General features: G+C 38.4%; 1 long non-coding RNA gene across 1 annotated transcript in view; it reads right to left on the reverse strand.

Moving 5' to 3' along the window:
- Nucleotides 1–13,656, reverse strand: part of LOC309664511 — a 208,323-nt gene that overhangs the window by 183,407 nt on the left and 11,260 nt on the right. The window contains exons 2-3 of the long non-coding RNA XR_014265861.1: nt 11,643–11,766; nt 10,460–10,554 (exon numbers count right to left, since the gene is read on the reverse strand). This is a non-coding gene — a long non-coding RNA (uncharacterized lncRNA). The remainder of the gene's footprint in view (nt 1–10,459; nt 10,555–11,642; nt 11,767–13,656) is intronic.

Consider the following 13,656-nt stretch of genomic DNA (forward strand, 5'->3'; position numbering starts at 1 on the left):
TACTACTTAATTTTACTTTGTGTCATATTCTACTTTTTTTATTTTTTAAAATAATTTTATTTAAATATAGTTAATTTACAATGTTGTGTTAATTTCTGATGTATAGCAAAGTGATTCAGTTATACATATATATAATCTTTTTCATTTTCTTCTCCATTATGTTTTTAACCTTTATTTTTTAATATCTTTATTGGATTATAATTGCTTTACAATGTTGAATTAGTTTCTGCTGTACAACAAAGTGAATCAGCTATATGTATACCTATATCCCCTCCCTCATGAGCCTCCCTCCCACCTTCCCCATCCCACCCCTCTAGGTCGTCACAGAGCACTGAGCTGATCTCCCTGTGCTATACCGCAGCTTCCCACAAGCTATCTATTTTACACATGGTAGTGTATATATGTTACTACTACTCTCTCAGTTCGTCCCACCCTCCCCTTCCCCGCATGTCCACAAGTCTGTTCTCTACATCTGTGTCTCTGTTCCTACCCTGCCCTAGGTTCATCAGTACTGTTTTTCTAGATTCCATATATATGTGTTAACATACAGTATTTGTTTTACTCTTTCTGACTCACTTCACTCTGTATGACAGACTCTAGCTCCATCCACATCACTACAGATGACTCAATTTCATTCCTTTTTATGGCTGAGTAATATTCCATTGCATATATGTACCACATCTTGTTTATCCATTCATCTGTCGATGGTCATTTTGGTTGCTTCCATGTCCTGGCTATTGTAAATAGTGCTGCGATGAACAATGGGGTGCATGTATCTATTTGAATTATGGTTTCCTCAGGGTATATACCCAGTAGTGGGATTGCTGGGTCATATGGTAGTCCCATTTTTAGTTTTTAAAGTAACCTCCACACTGTTCTCCATAGTGGCTATATCAATTTACATTCCCACCAACAGTGCAGGAGGGTTCCCTGTTTTACACACACTCTCCAGTATTTATTGCTTGTAGATTTTTTGATGATAGCCATTCTGACCGGTGTAAGGCGATACCTCATTGTGGTTGTGATTTGCATTTCTCTAATGATTAGTGATGTTGAGCATCCTTTCATGTGTTTGTTGGCCATCTGTATGTCTTCTTTGGAGAAATGTCTATTTAGGTCTCAAGTGGGTCTCTTGTAGACAGCATATATACGGGTTTTGTTTTTGTATCCATTCAGCCAGTCTGTGTCTTTTGGTTGGAGTATTTAATTCATTTACATTTAAGGTGATTATTGATATGCATGTTCCTATTACCATTTTCTTAATTGTTTTGGGTTTGTTTTTGTAGGTCTTTTCCTTCTCTTGTGTTTCCTGCCTAGAGAAGTTCCTTTAGCATTTGTTGTAAAGCTGGTTTCATGGTGCTGGATTCTATTAACTTTTGCCTGTTTGTAAAGCTTTTGATTTCTCTGTCAAATCTGAATGTGATCCTTGCTGGGTAGTGTAATCTTGGTTGTAGGTTTTGCCCTTTCATCACTTTATATATATCCTGCCACTACCTTCTGGCCTACAGAGTTTCAGCTGAAAGATCAGCTGTTAACTTTATGGGGATTCCCTTGTATTTTATTTATTGCTTTTCCTTTGTTGCTTTTAATATTTTTCTTTGTGTTTAATTTTGGTTAGCTTGATTAATATGTGTCTCAGTGTTAATATGTTAATAGGTGTCTCGGTGTCTTGAGTTTATCCTGTATGGGATTCTCTGTATTTCCTGGACTTAACTGACTATTTCCTTTCCCATGTTAGGGAAGTTTCCAACTACAATCTCTTCAAATATTTTCTCAGACCCTCTCTTTTCCTCTTATTCTTCTGGGACCCTTGTAATTCGAATGTTGGTGCACTTAATGTTGTCCCAGAGGTCTCTGAGAATGTCCTCATTTCTTTTCATTCTTTTTTCTTTATTCTGCTCTGCTGCAGTTATTTCCACCACTCTATTTTCCAGCTCACTTATCCGTTCTTCTGCCTCAGTTATTCTGCTACTGATTCCTTTTAGTGTATTTTCCATTTCAGTTATTGTGTTGTTCATCACTGATTGTCTGTTCTTTAGTTCTTCTAGGTCCCTATTAAACATTTCTTGTATCTTCTCCATCTGTGCCTCCATTCTATTTCTGAGATTTTGGATCACCTTTACTATCATTACTCTGAATTCTTTCTCAGGTAGTTTGCCTCTTTCCTCTTCATGTATTTGGTCTTATGGGTTTTTATCTTGCTCCTTTGTCTGCAAGATATTTCTCTGTCTTCTCACTTTTTCTAATTTACTGTGTTTGAGGTCTCCTTTCTCCAGGCTGCAGGGTTGTAGTTCCTCTTGCTTGTGTTCACTGCCCCTGGTGGTGAGGTTGGTCCAGTAGCTTGTGTAGCCTTCCTGATGAGAGGGACTGGTGCCTGTGTTCTGGTGGGTGGAGCTGAGTCTTTTCCCTCTGATGGGCAGGACCTTGTCAGTGGTGTGTTTTGGGTTGTCTGTGACCTTAGTATGACTTTAGGTAGCCTGTCTGCTGATAGGTGGGTTTGTGTTCCTGTTTTGTTTGTTGTTTGGTGTGAGGTGTCCAGCGCTGGGAGCTGCAGGCAGTTGGGTGGAGCCAGGTCTTGTACTCAGATAGAGGTCTCCTTGAGAGCTCTCACTGATTAACATTCCCTTGGGCCAGGAATTCTCTGGTGGTCCAGCATCCTGGACTCAGCGCTCCCTCCCCAGAGGCTCAGGCCTGACTTCCAGTCGGGGAACCAAGACCCTGCAAGTCACTCATTATGGCAATAAAGGGGATTAAGAAAAAAAAAAAAAGAAAAGAAAAAAGACAAACAAAACCTCAAATAGTAAAAGTAAAATCAAACAAACAGAAACTGAAACAAGGAAACATGCACACACACAAAAGAAACAAAAACAGAACAAAATAAAACAAAAGGCAAGAGGACAACCAGACAAACAAAATAATCCAAAAACGAAATCAAACAATTAAAAACAAAACTAAGAAAGACAGAAAGCCAAAAAACAAAACCAGAGCAGAGTGCCAGCTGAAGAATAAAGCAAAGAAACAAAACTAACCAACAAAAATGATTTTTAAAAAAGAGGAAAAAACACAGAACAACAGAAAAGCAAAGTAGAAATAGAAATATAAAAAATATATTAAAGAAAAAGAAGAAAAAAAGGGAAAAGAACACAGAACTGAAAAGCAAAGTAGAAGTAAAAATATGTAAAAAAAATAAATATAAGAAATATATTAAAAAACAAGAAAATCCCAAAAAAGTAAATAAAAAAAATAAAACAATAAGGACCAGAAAAAAAAGAGAAAAAACAGAACAACAGAACAAATCAAAACATAATAAAAGTAATAGTAATAATAATGTTTTCCTGGGGTCTCAGCTGTCAGTGTCCTTGCCCCCGCTGTGAGCCACAGCCCACCTCCACCTCCCCAAGAGGCCTTCCACTGCCTCTGGGCTGGTCTCTGGACCTGTTGTGGGCCCCGTGGGGACCACTCAGACTCTGATCTGGTCAAACACCCATGTGTGCTTGCTTCCAAAGTCCACAGCTGCCAGAGCTTGACCATTTTCTTTTATGGGAGTTCTCATTGCCTACTCAAATATTCCATAGATGCAGGTCTACCTAGCTGATCGTGGGGATTTAATCTTCAGCTTGTGCAGCTGATGGGAAGATTTTCAATCCTCTTCCTTGGTCGCCCTGCCCCTGAGGTTCAGCTTTGGTTTTATCCCCATCTCTGCATGTGGGCCACGAAGGGTCTGCTCCTGGGGCTGCCCTGGAGCACTGGTGTCTGCCCTGGTGAGGACAGGGCATGGAGGTGGTAGGGCTGTTTGGATTGTGGGAGACCCAGCAGTGCCAAATGTGCAGGGAAGCTGGTGGCCATGGGTGTAAGCAATATGACCCTAGTGAAGGCCTTTTTTTTGCACCTGGTGGCAGGTGTGTGAGGACCAGCCCTAGGAGGGCTTTTTCTATTGTCCATCAGCAGATCCTGGCATATGGGGAGAGAGAGGCTACAATAATGGCTGCACCCCCTGCATGTGACTCAGCAGTAGCACCCTGCTTCCACGGCAGTCTGGTCTTCCTCCGTAGGCATTTCCTGTTGCAGATTTCCTCCCTCCCGCCCCCTCAGTTCGTCTCCCTGCAGCAAACAGCAGTCCTCGCCCCAGGCCTGCTCTCCAATCCCTACACTCCATTTCCCAGCCACCTTGCACACCAGTGAACACACACCCCAGTCTGTGGCACAGTAGGGCTGTGGCACAGGCCATCTGTGTAGTTCTCACTCTGCCCTGTCTGTGACAGATTGGCTGCTTCACCCTCCTCCAACAGCCTTAAATGCTTCCTTTCTATCCCAACTGATTTCCCCATTGGGGGGGGGGCTTCCCCAGGTGCAGGAATCTCTCCTCTGCTTCAACTCCCCCACCCTGGGGTGCCGGTCCCATCCCGCTTCCTCTTCTCCTTCTCCCTTCTTTCTTTCGTCCCACCCAGTTATGCAGGGATCTTTATAGTCCTTTTCAGTGTCCCAGGTCTTCTGCTAGTGTTCAGCTGGTGTTCTGTGAGAATTGTTGCATCTGTAGATGTATTCCTGATGCATCTGTGGAGAGAGATGAACTCCACGTCCTCCTACTCCTCCACCACCTTGGATCCCCCAATCTCTACTTTGTTTTAATGTAACAAGAGATTTTATAATCTGAGAATGGATTATGCCTTGGGGAAAATTTGGCCAATACTGTGTATATAACATGCTTTTAATATCTGTTACTGGTGATGGTAGAGATGATGATGGTGTGTGTGTTTGGGAGGAGATGGAATGGTGAACACACTAACTAGTAAAACTTTTAAGGAAAAATAATGATGACATATTGTTTTTGTACCCCAAAATATCATTGTTATCAATATCTGTGAGGTTTAAAATTTACTCTGAAATATCTGGAAATTATCATGGAAATTCTAGAAAGCTGGGTTGTTTGGATTCAGTTATTACTTTAATAAGGGAAAATAATTTATGCTGTGCAATTGAAAGAAAATTATCAACTAAAAAAAAAAAAAAATAATATAATGCCCTTCTTTGCCTCTTGTAACAGTTTCTGACCTAAAGTCTATTTTGTCTGATATTAGTATAGCCACCTCAATTCTCTTTTGGCTACTATTTTCAGGAAATATCTTTTTCCATTCCTTCCCTCTCAACAAATTTGTGTCTTTAGATCTAAATAAGTCTTTTATAAACAGCATATAGTTGGATCATTTAAAAATTCATTCTGCTAATCTCTACCCTTTGATTAAAGTTTAATCCATTTTTGAAAGTAATTACTAATAAGCAAGGACTTACCTCTGCTATTTTGCTATCTGCTTTCTGTATGTTTTATAGCTTCTTTGTTCCTCATTTCTTCCATTACTTCCTTCATTTGTGTTTAATTTTTGTGGTGACACATTTTGATTCCTTTTCATTTTATTTTGTGTACACTTATTTTATAGGTATTTTTATTATGGTTACCATGGGTATATTACATATAATATCCTAAAGTTGTAACAATTTAATTTGAATTGATACCAATTTAACTTCAATCACATACCAAAATGCTACTCCCAAACAGCTCCAACTCTCTCCTTTATGTTACTGGTGTCACAAATTACATCTTTATAGATTGTATGTACAATAACAAAGATTTATAATTTTTTTTTATCCATTCATCTTTCAGTACTGGCTCATGTATTTGTCCACATACTTACTTTTAATGGAGTTCTTATTTCTTCATATGGATTCCAGTTACTATCTGTCTTTTTTTCATTTCAGTCTGAAGGAGTTCCTTTATCATTTCTTGCAGGGCATGTGTGGTGGTAATGAACTCCCTCAGTTTTTGTTTATCTGGGAATATCTTAACTTCTCCCTCATTATTAAATGAACATTTTGCTGGGTATAGAATTCTAGGTTGACCATTTTTTTCTTTTAGCACTTTAAATATATAATTCCAGTGCCTTCTTGCCTCCAAGATTTCTGATTAGAAATCACCTGATAATTTCATTGAGGATCACTTATATGTAGTAAGTGCCTGACATTAAGCCTTTTCTATTGTAATGTAAATGCATAACATTAAGATTTGATTGCCAAGGCATCAATTTCAAACAAGCATATTGCCAGCTATATGACCCAGGTATTATCTAAAAAACTAGACGAGGAATCAGACCTCCTTCATCCATGAAGTTCCCCTTTTAGAAACCCCTGAGTAACCTAGATAACTGACCACTTGAGTGACCTTGTTTTTCCCTTCCTGTGCCTAAATTCCCAGTCTTAAGTTTCAAATTTGCCAATAAAGAGTGAACCTTGAAACCCCAGGCAACCCACACTTGACCCCAATAAATTCAGAACCCCAGGTCCATTCTCTCGATCTGTGACCATGTTGTGTGGCTCTCAGGTGTGTTGTGTACCCTCCAGGACGTGTGAGTAATAAAGCTTGTTTTTTCAAAGTTCTCTGATAGTTGTTGCTGAGGTGCATCTTGCAATCATAATAAGAACCACAAGGGTTAGTCCCGCTGCAACACTGCATTTGGTCAGGGAAATATCTGTGGGAGCTTGCCACAAGTAGTATGGGCCCAGGTGATTGCCTCAGGCATTCTGAGCCAATAACATCACTACTGATAGGCTAAGACTGACATGAAATGAACCGCTTCTCTCCAGCTGATTTGAAGATCCTCTTTGTCTTTTGCTAGTTTCATTATAATGTGTCTCAGGGTGAGTTTCTTTGAGTTTATCCAACATGGAGTTTGTTCACCTTCTTGAATTTGTAGATTCATGTATTTCAACAAATTTTGGAAAATTTAAGCCATTATTTCTTAAAATAATATTTCTGCACATTTCTCTCTCTTCTTCTGGGACTACCATATTGTTCCCTTGATGGTGTTCCACAAGTCCCTTAGACTCTATTCACTTTTCTTCATTTTTTTCTTATCTGCTCCTCAGAGTTCATGATTTCAATTATCCTATCTTCAGAATAATGGATTCTTTCTTCTGCCTGCTCAAATTTGCTGTTGAGTATCTCTAGTGAATTTTTCATTTCAGTTATAGTACTTTACATCTCCATAATTTGTTTGGTTTCTTTCGATAATTTGTTATTATTGATTCACATTTTTTCTTACATAATTTTCCTGATTTCCTCAAGTTGTTTGTCCATGCTTTCCTTTAGATCTTTGAGCATATTTAAGACAGTTGTTTTAAATTCTTTGTTCCTGGGCTTCCTTGAGGATGGTTTCTAGCAATTTATTTAGTTCCTCTGAAGGGGTCATGCTTCCTTGTTTCTCTGTATCACTGTAATTTTTTTTCTTGTTGAAAACTGTTCATTTGACTATTATAATATAGTAACTCTTTCATCAGGGTTTGCTGTTTATTCTTTTATTGTTGAAGACTGTAGTACTCCATTTGTTTTGAGACTTTTCCACTTATTTTTGCAGAAACTATTCTTTGCTGTGTTTCATCACTGAAATCTGTTCCCTTAGCTCATGTTTAGCTAATGTTTTAATAGAGATTTCTTGAATGCCAAGAGCTCTCATAGGCTTTGCAAATTGGCTTTGTGCTGGAGCAGTCATTCAACACTTAGTCAAGCTTGCTCTGAGCCTAGAGATCAACTCAAGTGAAAGCTTAAAGTCTTCTTAGAGCTTTCTGAGCATGCATCTTGCCTGGGTATGCAGGTGGCTTTCTAAAGTCCCTTGTATACATGGGCTGCTTTTGAATGTACTAATTTCTCATGTAGTCTCACTCTAGCTTCTCCTCCAGACCTTAAATGGCCTATTATATGTTTCCACCTGTAATCTCTTGCTCCAGGCATCTGTGAATCTTGTGACTATTAATAGCAGTGCCTACCACTTTTCTGCCTGAGTTTCAAGTTATATGAAACATACAAGTATCTTGTATTCCCCCAGGTTAAAACAGATGTACACAATAACTTGTAAATAAGGTCTGCTCTGGGAATAAAGACACAGACCTACTAGAGAATGGACTTGAGGATATGGGGAGTGGGAAGGGTAAGCTGTGACAAAGTGAGAGAGTGGCATGGACATATATACACTACTAAACGTAAAATAGATAGCTAGTGGGAAGCAGCCACATAGCACAGGGAGATCAGCTTGGTGGTTTGTGACCACCTAGAGGGGTGGGATAGGGAGGGTGGGAGGGAGGGAGATGCAAGAGGGAAGAGATATGGGAACATATGTATATGTATAATTGATTCACTTTGTTATAAAGCAGAAACTAACACACCATTGTAAAGCAATTATACTCCAATAAAGATGTTAAAAACAAACAAATAAATAAATAAGGTCTGCTCTGATCCCTGGCTCAAAAGAGGGAACTGGGAACCAGACTGCCACTACTTCAACGCCAAAACTACCATCATGCCCTGGAGGGGTTAGGGAAGGAATGAGTAAAAATGCTACAAAACTTTTCTATTAGTTTTAAGATGGATTTTTCTTAATCAGATATTGGCTTGGTTGCTATAAAACTTTGTTTTCCACAGCTATGACAAAGTTGGTTCAGAAAGCTTCCTGCATGGTTTTTTTTTTTTTTTTCAATATTGCTGTGGGGAAATGAGCTTGGAGCTTCCTGCTCCACAATTTTCCTCATTTAGCTGAACAAATAGATTTTTAAAGGTTTTTTTAATTACTGAATTTTAGTTTGTTCACATTATTTGCAATTTCTAGTTTTACTGAATTGTGAAATTTCTACTCCGAGGAATTTATTGAAGTTTTTTGTTGCTGTAATATACTTTTATATTTTCTACACATACCATCAGCACTGGTTTACTCTTTATTTCCAGAGGACACAGTTTGAAAGATATATCTAGATATGTATTGTATTCACTTTATAAAATATGCTATGTATGCATTCTAGGCCAGAATTTCTCGTATTTGTCACTATTAACATTTTGGACCAGATAATTCTTGGTTGTGCACGTGTGTGGTGGGGGTGGTGATGGTTGTCCTGTGCATTACAGGATGTTTAGCAGCATCCCCAGCCTCTCCATGAGATAAAAGTAGTATCTTCCCCTTAGTTGTGACAACTAAAAATGTCACTAGACATTGTTAAATGTCCTATGGTGGGTAAAATCATCCTCTGTTGAATACCATTGTTAAATGTCCTATGGTGGGTAAAATCATCCTCTGTTGAATACCATTGTTCTAGAGTATGGACTGGCAAACGTTTTTTCGTAAAAGGCAAGATAATAAATATTTTAGGCTTTGAAAGCCATATGGTCCTTGTCACTAGTCAACTACACCTTTGTAGTATGAAGACAGTGCTGACAATACGTAAAAGAACTAGAGTGGCTGAGTTCCAAAAAATTTAATTTAGAAAAAGAAGTGTCAGGTTGCATTTGGCTCAAGGACTGTAGTTTGCCAACCCTTGTTCTAGAACTTCATTTGTTCTCCACTATATCTGGTATAAAACCAGAAAGGTATATTGAGATCTACTATATCTAATATGTTTCTCTTTTACGTTATACCTCTTACAATTGTTGTTTTATGGATCCTGCTAACTTATTTCATGCACAGATAATCAAAAGATTTATTGTCCTTTTAAAATGGTCTTTAAAAAACATCATTCAAGAGCCCTTTTTCTGATTTCATACTATTTTGCCTAAATTCGAACTTTAGCAGCCAGGTAAATGAACCTTGATTTATTTGTACATTTATTGGCTTATTAAATTTACTGTTTTATATTTCAAACTTTCTACATTATTTTTTAGGTATAACTCTTTGGTACAATCTGATAGCACTTATTTAATAGGTAACTTAACTACGTTAAGTAAGTTGAGTGGCAGATATATTTGTTTTAGTTTATGTTCAGTTATGTTATAAAAAAGTCTTTTTAGTAAATAGTTCTGTTTTCATGGCTCTGTTAATTTTTCTTCTAAAAATTAGGAAGATTGTGTTTTAGCTCTAGTAGGTACTTTTATAAACTTATGTAATTTTTAATCTTCTACTTACTTAGACAGTAACTAGTAATTCCATATTATAGAACCAATGATGAAATCAGTGTTTTTTCTCTCTCCTTAACCATCCTTTAATGCCCAATTTTAGTGCCTTTTCTAATATTTCTTAGTGTTTATCATTTTACAATTAAATAAAAATCCTATAACTTGGTTTGTCAGTTGTAAATGATACACTTGGACTCCCAGCCTTTAAAGATCAGAAAATCAGTATGCTAGTATTGCATTGGTTATGTTATACCTTCCTCTTCCACATTGCACTGGATCTATTCTTTGTAAACTACCAAAGACACAGGCCTCTAAAAATTCCCACCTAGGGAATTCCCTGGTGTTCCAGGGTTAGGACTCCACGCTTTCACTGCCAAGGGTGCAGGTTTCATCCCTGGTTGGGGAACTAAGATCTTGCAAGCCATGTGGCATGGCCAATAAATAAATAAAATTAAAATTAAAATTCCTACCTATAACTGATCACTTTGGATTTACTTTTCCCTGGATACCTTCTTCTAGTACTCAGTAACTCACCTGAGTAGCTCCTATTAGACATTCTTCCTCTAATAACCATGGATCTTCTCCTTCCTCCAACTTGAGGGTCACATCTGGTTTTCTAAAGCAATACTCTATAAGTGGAAAAGAATTTATAATTTGGATCAGCTACATGGGCTTCAATACTTCTGAATATAAAGGAAGGTACAGCTTCAGGAACTGTACAATGAAGGTGCTCATTTGACCTTTTTGAGGAGGTGACAGAAGGAATGAATCTTCTTAAATCCCTGAATCTTAGGACTAAATAATTAAATTCTAAAAATAGTCCATGTGTGGGGTTTTATACAAGGGACTTCATGGGGACTATCACTTTACCTCCTCATGTCAAACAAGTAGAAAGTCATACAAAATGGAACAATAGGCAGTGCAGGACAGGAATTCTTCAGAAAAAGGAAACAAATTAGGTGAGTCCCATTATTGCCACAGTATAGAAAATTTCTATGCCACAACACAGTAAGGGAAACCAAAGAGAGCCTGACACTCTCCGTAAGTTGAGGAGACAGAGTTAGTAATTTAGGAATGCCAAGGCAACTAGAATCTGCAAGACAAAATACTGGAGGGGAAAGAGCTGTAGTAAGGAAGAGCTGTAGAAATCTGCAGAAAGATCTCCTTGAGTCTTTGGCTGAGTAGAGACTTGTGCATGCATGTAAGGAAACTATCTGAGACTGGGGAAAGAATCTCTGGGAAGGAGTAGGATGATAAATCACCAAAGCACAGACAGAGATGGGAAGCTTGTTATCCTACCAGCCAGAGTAGAAATATCTCTTAATTCATGGAGAACTCAGTAGAATAACCTGAAAGATCTGCCTTAGTACAGGAGCAAAGTCAGCCCTAGACTATAAAGTGCTCTGAATCCAAGAGAACAAAGCTTTAGATCTTGAAAGGATAAAACTAATTCCAAATAACTTAACTTTATTCCAGAGAAAGTCCCCAGATATTTTAAAATACCAAGAAATACAGCATCCAACAAATTAAAATCCATAACTAGCAACCAATAAAAAATTATGAAGTATGAAAAGAGGGCACATATGACCCTTAACCAGGAGAAGAGTCAGTCAAAAGAAACAACAGGATATGACACATATGATAAAAGTAGCAGTTAAGAACAAGAGAATAAACAGGATTGCATTCTTGAGGCATTCACATGGTAAGGTCTGCTCACCCACTGAGAGGAGGTGGCTGTAGTTCTCCAGTATCACATCTCTGTACAGGATACTCTGAACAGGGCCCAGGTGTTTCCACTCCTGGGTTAACTCCACAGTCACATCCTTGAATGACACTCATGCCTGTAATAGCACATTTCTGATTAATCTGAAGGGTTTAGAAACAGGTAACGTAGAAAATACTTTTGAAAACTCTTGTGATGTTTACTGCTGAGAGTTTAAAGCAAAATATTGTAAAATAATAAATAAAATTATAAATTATTACAGCCTTAATTTTGTCTTATACTTTGGGGGCATCACACAATTAGCACAAATATTATTTTCATGCCCTAATTCATTTGTATGTATTTCTAAAATATGTACTTATACTCTCAGTTAATATACTACCAAGAAAGCTTAGTGCCTTTTTTAAAAAACATTTTATTTATTTATTTTATTTTATTTTTTGGCTGCGCCATGTGTTAGTTGCAGCACGGGGATCTTCCCTGAAGCATGTGGGATCTTTCATTGTGGCTTGCAGGCTTCTTTCTAGTTGTGGCATGTGGGCTTCTCTCTAGTTGTGGCCTCTGGGTTTTCTCTCTCTAGTTGTGGTGTGCAAGCTCCAGGGCAAGTGGGCTCTGTAGTTTGCGGCACGTGGGCCCTCTAGTTGAGGTGTGTGAGCTCAGTAGTTGTGGTGCACAGGCTTAGTTGCCCCGCGGCATGTGGGATCTTAGTTCCCCAGCCAGGGATTGAATCCATGTCCCTTGCATTGGAAGGCGGATTCTTTACCACTGGACCACCAGAGGAGTCCCAAAGCTTAGTGTCTTTTTAAAGATAAAGTCATTATAAATAGGGTTCCTATAATCATTTCTTACACACCAATGGCTTATACACCTGAGCACTCTCTAGGTTACACACATCCTCTGCCAGAGTCCTCTGCTGGGGTAATGGGGGAATCAATGAATAGATACATGTAAGCCCTGGAAGGAATACTCAGAACCAGAGCTGTATTTCAGGAGCTCATATTTATACTCAAAAGATTTCCAGCAGAGGTACCATGGCAATCCAATGAACAAAGTACATATTTCCCAACAAATGGTGCTATAATTTTCAAACATATATAAGGGGAATAAAAAGGTAAAATGCTTTTGGCCATATTAGGCAAATATTTCTTAGATAGGACAAAAAAGCATACATCATTGTTATTTACTGAATTGTGTCCCCCAAAATTCATATGTTGAAGCCCTAACCCCCAATGTGACTGTATTTGGAGATAGGGTCTTTAAGGAGGTAATTAAGGTTAAATGAAGTTAAAATAGGTGGGGCCCTAATCTGATAGGACCAATGTCTTTATAAGAAGAGGAAGAGACACCAGAGATCTCTCTCTTTCTGTGTGTGTACAGAGGAAAGGCCATGTGAGAACAGAGCAATAAGGTGGCCTTCTGTGAGCCTGGAAGAGTTGGTTCACCAGGAACCAACACTGATGACATCCTGATCTTGGACTTCCAACCTCCAGAGTTATAAGATAAAATATTTCTGTTGTTTAAGCCACCCAATGTGTGATATTCTGTTATAGCAGCCCACATAGACTAATACATTCATAAAAGAAACTGAAAAAGTTATGAAAAATTGATAAATTTAAAACCTCTGCTCTTTGAAAAATACTGTTAAGAATATGAAAAAAAATAAAACTGAGAGAGAATATCTACAAATCATGTATCTGAGGAAATATTTTTTATAGAACATATGTAAGTCTCCAATCAAATAGGCACCTTCACCAAAGAGTAATGGATAACGAACAAAAACATGCTTATTATTAGGCATTAGAAAAATTCAAATTAAAACTAAAATGGGGCTTCCCTGGTGGCGCAGTGGTTGAGAATCTGCCTGCCAATGCGGGGGACACGGGTTCGAGCCCTGGTCTGGGAAGATCCCACATGCCACGGAGCAACTAGGCCCGTGAGCCACAATTACCGAGCCTGCGCGTCTGGAGCTTGTGCTCCGCAACAAGAGAGGCCGCGATAGTGAGAGGTC

This window comes from Balaenoptera physalus (genome assembly GCF_965194825.1).
Source record: "Balaenoptera physalus genome assembly, chromosome: 7".
NCBI lineage: Eukaryota > Metazoa > Chordata > Mammalia > Artiodactyla > Balaenopteridae > Balaenoptera > Balaenoptera physalus.